This window comes from Pseudopodoces humilis, chromosome 10 (assembly GCF_049639895.1).
Source record: "Pseudopodoces humilis isolate 2021_Gansu_Grassland_sample_001 chromosome 10, ASM4963989v1, whole genome shotgun sequence".
Taxonomy (NCBI): Eukaryota; Metazoa; Chordata; class Aves; order Passeriformes; family Paridae; genus Pseudopodoces; species Pseudopodoces humilis.
This window is the reverse complement of record NC_142209.1, coordinates 16,139,734-16,145,739: the sequence shown is the minus strand read 5'-3', so window position 1 is coordinate 16,145,739 and position 6,006 is coordinate 16,139,734.

Sequence of the window (6,006 nt, the reverse complement as noted above, 5' to 3'; positions counted from 1 at the left end):
TGACCTCTTGTTTATGGCTTTACAGTTTTATTTTGTATTTAAAAAATCAGCATAATGTAAACCAGACTGATGTACCTGTAAGTATCAGCTTGGAGCCAGAAGTTAGCATGGGTTGGTTGGAAGATATGTTAAGCCTGCAGCTGTTCTAGATATCTAAATTCTCGTATTCTCCATGTTGAGGCTAGGATCAAGATTGATACTTGCATTGCTTTTAAGGTGTAAATCTCCCCTTCTGCCTTACAGACTGCTCATTCAGCTATTTGTGTTCTACTTGTAGGTTTCTTGCCTTACAAGAGAAAGATGCATCTTATAATCTCTTCCCAAACACTTTAACAGGAACTGTATCAGTGTTCTAGATACTGGGTGAGAGTTTTAGCATGAGAATTTGAGTAGTTAAGAGAATTGAGATGCTGCCCAAATTTCTGCAAGTGCTGAGTTTGTATATAGCTACTTTATTGGAGAGAATTAAGTTGCTTGTACTCAGCTAAGATAAGCCCTTCCACTTAGGATCTCAGAGCTTTATTTCCATTGCTGCACTGATTTCATCCATGGTGACTTCAGAATCTTTGAATTCAAAGCAGTCACAATTTGACTTGATACCTAAAATACATAATTTGCTACTTATACTAACATTTCTCAACTGTGAAGTGTGTTAAGTGATACCTTAAACTTAGATGACAGATTTGAGGAAGTGGGGGGACAACTGCTGATTGTAATAGACAAAATTATCCCATAGGCTTAGGAGGAACTTCAGATGGAATCCTTGGGTCCCTTTTATAGCTGATGTTTCATTAAATCAGTTTTCCTAGATCAGTGACATGTGGAAATAACTTCAGAGGGACTGAGGTTGGCACATTCCAGGTGACACCATTGGCAAGACACACACAGAGACTCATTCCAAGTGGAGTGGAGATTGCATTTGTTTGTTTCATAATCTCAGAAATGAAGACCATGGCTTTAGGCAGTTGTGGAGAATGATGCCTCCTGATTTACACATCCCTGCTCAGAGACCTTTGTATTTCCTTTACATTCACCAGCAATGTGCTCTCAAATGCTGACTGTTCATAAATTTTGATTGCAGTAGGGTATGCCTTTCCCTATTTTTATGAACCTTGAAATGTTAACTATTGTGATACAGTTTATAAAAAGACAAAAAAATGGGGAGCGTTTTTATATGCCCCGTCCTGAAAAACTGCTTCAGATGAAAGATCAGTGAAAGACTGGACTTGAAATGTAGTTGATGTTTCATGTTCATACAGATGATAACTGGTGGCTAACGGTGTTTCTTGGAGAGTCAGTTGCTTAAGGAAAAGCAGTTGGAGTTGAGGCAGATAGGTCCTGTTCTAAAATGAATATTGAGGATTTTCAATAATTGAACAAACTTTGGAGATGGTAAAGCGATATAAGGTGAAAAGTATTTCAGAGTGTTTAAAAGTATCTTGTGGGAATCAAGGCTGTCCTACATGATAGGCAAGATCTCGAATCCTCTTTCAGTGCATGAGCTGTAGAGTCTTGGGTGGAATCAACAGAGGATGTTTGGTGCCTCTTACCTGTGTAGTTGATTTGGAATGTTTCAGGTGATGATTTACATTGCACAAGAGTAGCAAGGTTTGGACTTGCACAGTGATACTAATGCTATTTTTTTTTTTTTTTCTCCTGGAAACATCCTGGTATGTTTTTAATCTTTCATAGGACTGAATTGTGTTCTTGATTTACAGTGCTGAAGAATAAATACTTGTCTCACATTCTAAATACCTCAGGAGCTAGAACTTCAATCTTTTTGCTCTCAGAAATGTTGACAAATACTATATGGAGTTTTGTTTGTGGTTTTGTTTTGTTTAGGGTTGAACTTGCAAGGTAGCCAGTAGAGTAGTAAGAAATATGGACACTAATCCTTGCAATTTACACACAGGGAATAATTGCCATATATGCAAGCTCTTATGTGTGTTACAGCCCGAATGCACTAGTGTTTTAAATACAATTATTTTTTGCTACAGTGTCAATGCTGGATGATTGCAGTCATACTTGTGTAATACTTGGCTTGTTTTCATGCTGTGTGGAGGACTGAAATCTTGAAACGAGCCTGTAGATCTCTTGCTTTGGCTTTTCCTGTTTTCTGGTTTTCTTACAGTTAGGAATGTGAAAGATAATGGAGACTTACCATCTTCATTCCTATTTACCTTGGACATCTTCCTTGTGGACTTTAGAACATGTGTTCCAAACAGTTACTGTGTTTGTAGAGTGAAATCAGTTTTCAGCTTGCTGAATAGTGGCTTTACATTTTCTTGCTGTTGTCTGTCAGACTTCTACAAAAAATTTTCCTTTTTTAAATGTATTTTTCAGCTTCTAGAATGTCTTCTCTTTCTAAGTAGCCCTGAAATAGAGGATCCAGAGCTTTTCTTCAGTTGGTTATCCTTCTACTAACTGAAGTCCTCACCCACTCAGATTTAAGATTGTAGGGAGAAACTTTATTATAAGGAATGCCCCTAGCAAGCAGGGAGTTGGATCTCTCCTAGCCTTGGTAAATCCCACATCCTCTTGAGTCAAAAGCCTGCAGTGAAGCCCCTTAAATCGTGCGAGAGGATTAGAATGTTACACCAAGTTTGTTTGCAGTGAAGTTTGTTCTAAGAGTAAATATGAGTAACTTGTATCTGTGTAATTTTTTTAAGTTAATTTCTAAAATTGTGTCAAGTTTTTAGGCTTACAATAGTGCACTTCTCTTTAAAGTTAAGTCTTGCACCTCAACTCAAACAGATTTGTCTGGTTTAAAGTACAGTTAGCTGATGAATAATAAGCCTTTCTGTATAAATAATAAGGTGTACACACTGAAGTCCAACATCTAATACAAAAGAGCTTTTGATCTTACTCTCCAAATCTAAGCCTTCCTCATCCCATTCTTTGGTACTTCAAAGCTTATGCCAACAGGGAAAGGAGTAAATACCCAGAGGGTAAATTTGAGCATCAAAATCTGCTGAGACAAAGACAAAAGAGAAGACTTCTTAAGACTCCACAACCCCTTACTATCCTGTGATTCTGATTTAAAACAAAATCCTTTCTGTATGCAGAAGTGTGGTTGAGGTTTTTTATGGTTTTGGATTTGGTTTTGGTTTTTTGTGTTTTTTTCATGATTTGAAGATTACCAAGTGTTAGAGGAGAACAAGGAATAAGTAACCTGCTTCCCTTTCTGGTCCCCTGCAGGTGAAACATTTGGGTATTTGCAGCAAATGTGCCTGTTACTTTTATGGACACTTACCATCTTCATTCCTGTTTACCCTGGACATCGTCCTTGTGGAATCTAGAACACATATTCCAAACTGTTGCCGTGTTTGCAGAGTTCTTCATATACTCAAAGCTGTGAATGCAATGTTGGGAGTTTTGGTGGGTATCAAAAAAGCGAAGGATGGATAACAGGGTGGCAGGAGCAATGCATGTACTGTGAATAAGAACAACCTACTGTGTATATACATGAATATTTGTCAAAGAGTTTGAAGAACAGAACAGTATGGATTTAGGAAAAGAGTCACAAGTGTTAACGTGCCCTATGTAAAAAAGAACATCTTGTTTATTGTGCAGTCCTTTTCAATCTTATTGCTTCAGATAGGTCATAAGATAAATATCCTTCATCACCAGCTAGTAACATGGTCGTCCACATCCTTTTGTTTTATTTTATCAGGAATGTTGCTGCATCATTTACCATCACTCCTTAAAGTTCCTTCAAATGTACCTGTAAATCTTTTCACACTGAAACACATTGGAGCCTGTTTGAATGTCTTAGAACATAGCTAAGATAAGCTAATTAGGTGCTACACATGTGGGAGTAGATAATTAACAATTGCCTTACCATCAGAATTGGGGTGAAGCAGTGCTGAATGTCTCTACTCTTTAGAGTTTCTTATCTGGGCTTGCTCTCCATAGGTATTTTGAGATACTAGAGTCATTGGGATGGAGTAATGTCTATGGCCTGTCCCTCTTCTTGCCCTGCAGACATCTGCTGAGTGTCTGGATTTTGTATTTCTGGTCAGATTTTGTATTTCTCTGTGACTTCCTGTCAAACAATGTGAGCATTTTGAGTCAGGCCAGGTTGCAGGGTTGTAGCATTTCCTAAGAGAAAGACTTTGCGGGGTCTCAAGGGTATCCCAGTTCTGAGTCTGACTGACTTGACACCCTCTTGGTAAAACACAAGTGCTCTGTGAAATTGGTATATACAAAGGACAGTGCCTTCCTGCTTTTGTATCCAGTCCCTGAACACTGTATTATAAATGCCTTTCAGTGCGGGGTTTATTTCCGCAGCTGAAATTTGCACCTTTTGAAGTATAAAAATTTAGATGTATTTATATATAAATGCTTCTATAAATATATTGTCAACAAAAGGAGGGATAAGGAGACTCCATCATACTATTGGATGCAGGAGGAAACAATGACAAATGATGAGGAAAAGGCTGAGGTACTTAATGCCTTCTTTACCTCAGTCTAATAGTAAGATCAGTTATTGTCTGTGTAGGCAGCCTCCCGAGCTGGAAGACAGGGACAGGCAGCAGGATGAAGTCCCCCTAATCCAAGGGTAAATGGTGGGTAAAGGATCAGCAAGATCTACCAAAGGCTCTTGAGGGAAGTGGCAGGAGCTTATCACTACTTCCCAACTGCTGACCAGCAGCCCTGGCTAACAGGGAGGTCTGAGATGGCTGGAAGTTTGGTGTCACGTTTGCCAACTACAAGGCAAAAGGAGGATCTGAGGAACTACAGGCCTGGCAGCCTGTCCTCAGTGTCGGGGAAGGTTATGGAGTAGCTCTTGAGTGCAATCACGCCTCACGTGCCGGACAACCAAGGGATCTGCACCAGCCAGCAGGGGTTGAGGAAATGCAGGTCCTGCTTGACCAACCTGGTGTCCTGTGACAAAGTGAATGGAGTCCTGCTTAGTGAATGGAGAAAGACTTCAGAACCTGTCTAAACTTCAGTAAGGCCTTTGACAACATTTTCCTTGAGGAAAATCTGGCTGTTCATGACTTGGTTCACTCCTTGCTGGGTGAAAACTGGCTGGATGGCTGGGCCCTGAAGGTGGTGGTGAATGGAGTTAAATCCAGCTGGAATCTGGTCACAAGTGTTCCCCAGTACTGGAGGCCAGGGTGTATTGGGACCAGTTCTATTTAATATCATTACTGATGATCTGGATGAGGGGATTGAGTACACCCTCATTTTACAGACTTTCTGCCAAACTAAGCAGGGGCGTTTCTCCTGGAGGAGATAGGAAGGCTCTGCTAAGGAATCTCAACAGGCTGGTGTGCTGAGGCTGATGGTATGAGATTCAGCAACACTAAGTGCCAGATCCTGCCCTCGGGTCACAATGACTTCATGCAGTACTATAGGCCTGGGGAAGGTGGGTGGAAGATGCCCACAGGAAAAGGAGCTGGGGGTGCTGGTTGCCAGTGGCTGAACATGAGCCAGTGTGTGCCCAGGTGGCCAAGAAGGCCAGTGGCATCCTGGCCTGTATTAGCAATGTTGTGGCCAGCAGGACCAGGGCAATGGTTGTGTCCCTGTACTTAGCCCTGGTGAAGCTGCACATTGAATACTGTGTCCAGTTCTGGGCCCCTCACTACAAAGAGGACATTGAGGTACTGCAGCATGTCCAGAGAAGGGCAACAGGTCTGGTGAAGGGTCTGGAGCACAAGTCCTACCAGGTGCAGAGGGAGCTGGGGATGTTTGGGGTAAAGGAGGCTCGAGGGGAACCCTATCACTATCAACAGCTACCTGAATGGAGGTTGTAATGAGGGGGGGGTCAGTCTCTTCTCCCAGGTCACAAGCAGTAGGACAACCAAGAGAAGACAGCCTCAAATTGCATCAGGGAAAGTTTAGACTGGATATTAGGAAAAATTTTGTCAAAAGGGTTTATCAGCCTTTGGAACAGGCTGCCCACGGAGGTGGCTGAGTCACCATCACTGGAGGTGTTTAGAAGACGTGTAGATGTGGCACGAGGGTCATGGTTTAGTGGTGCACTTGGCAGTATTAGGC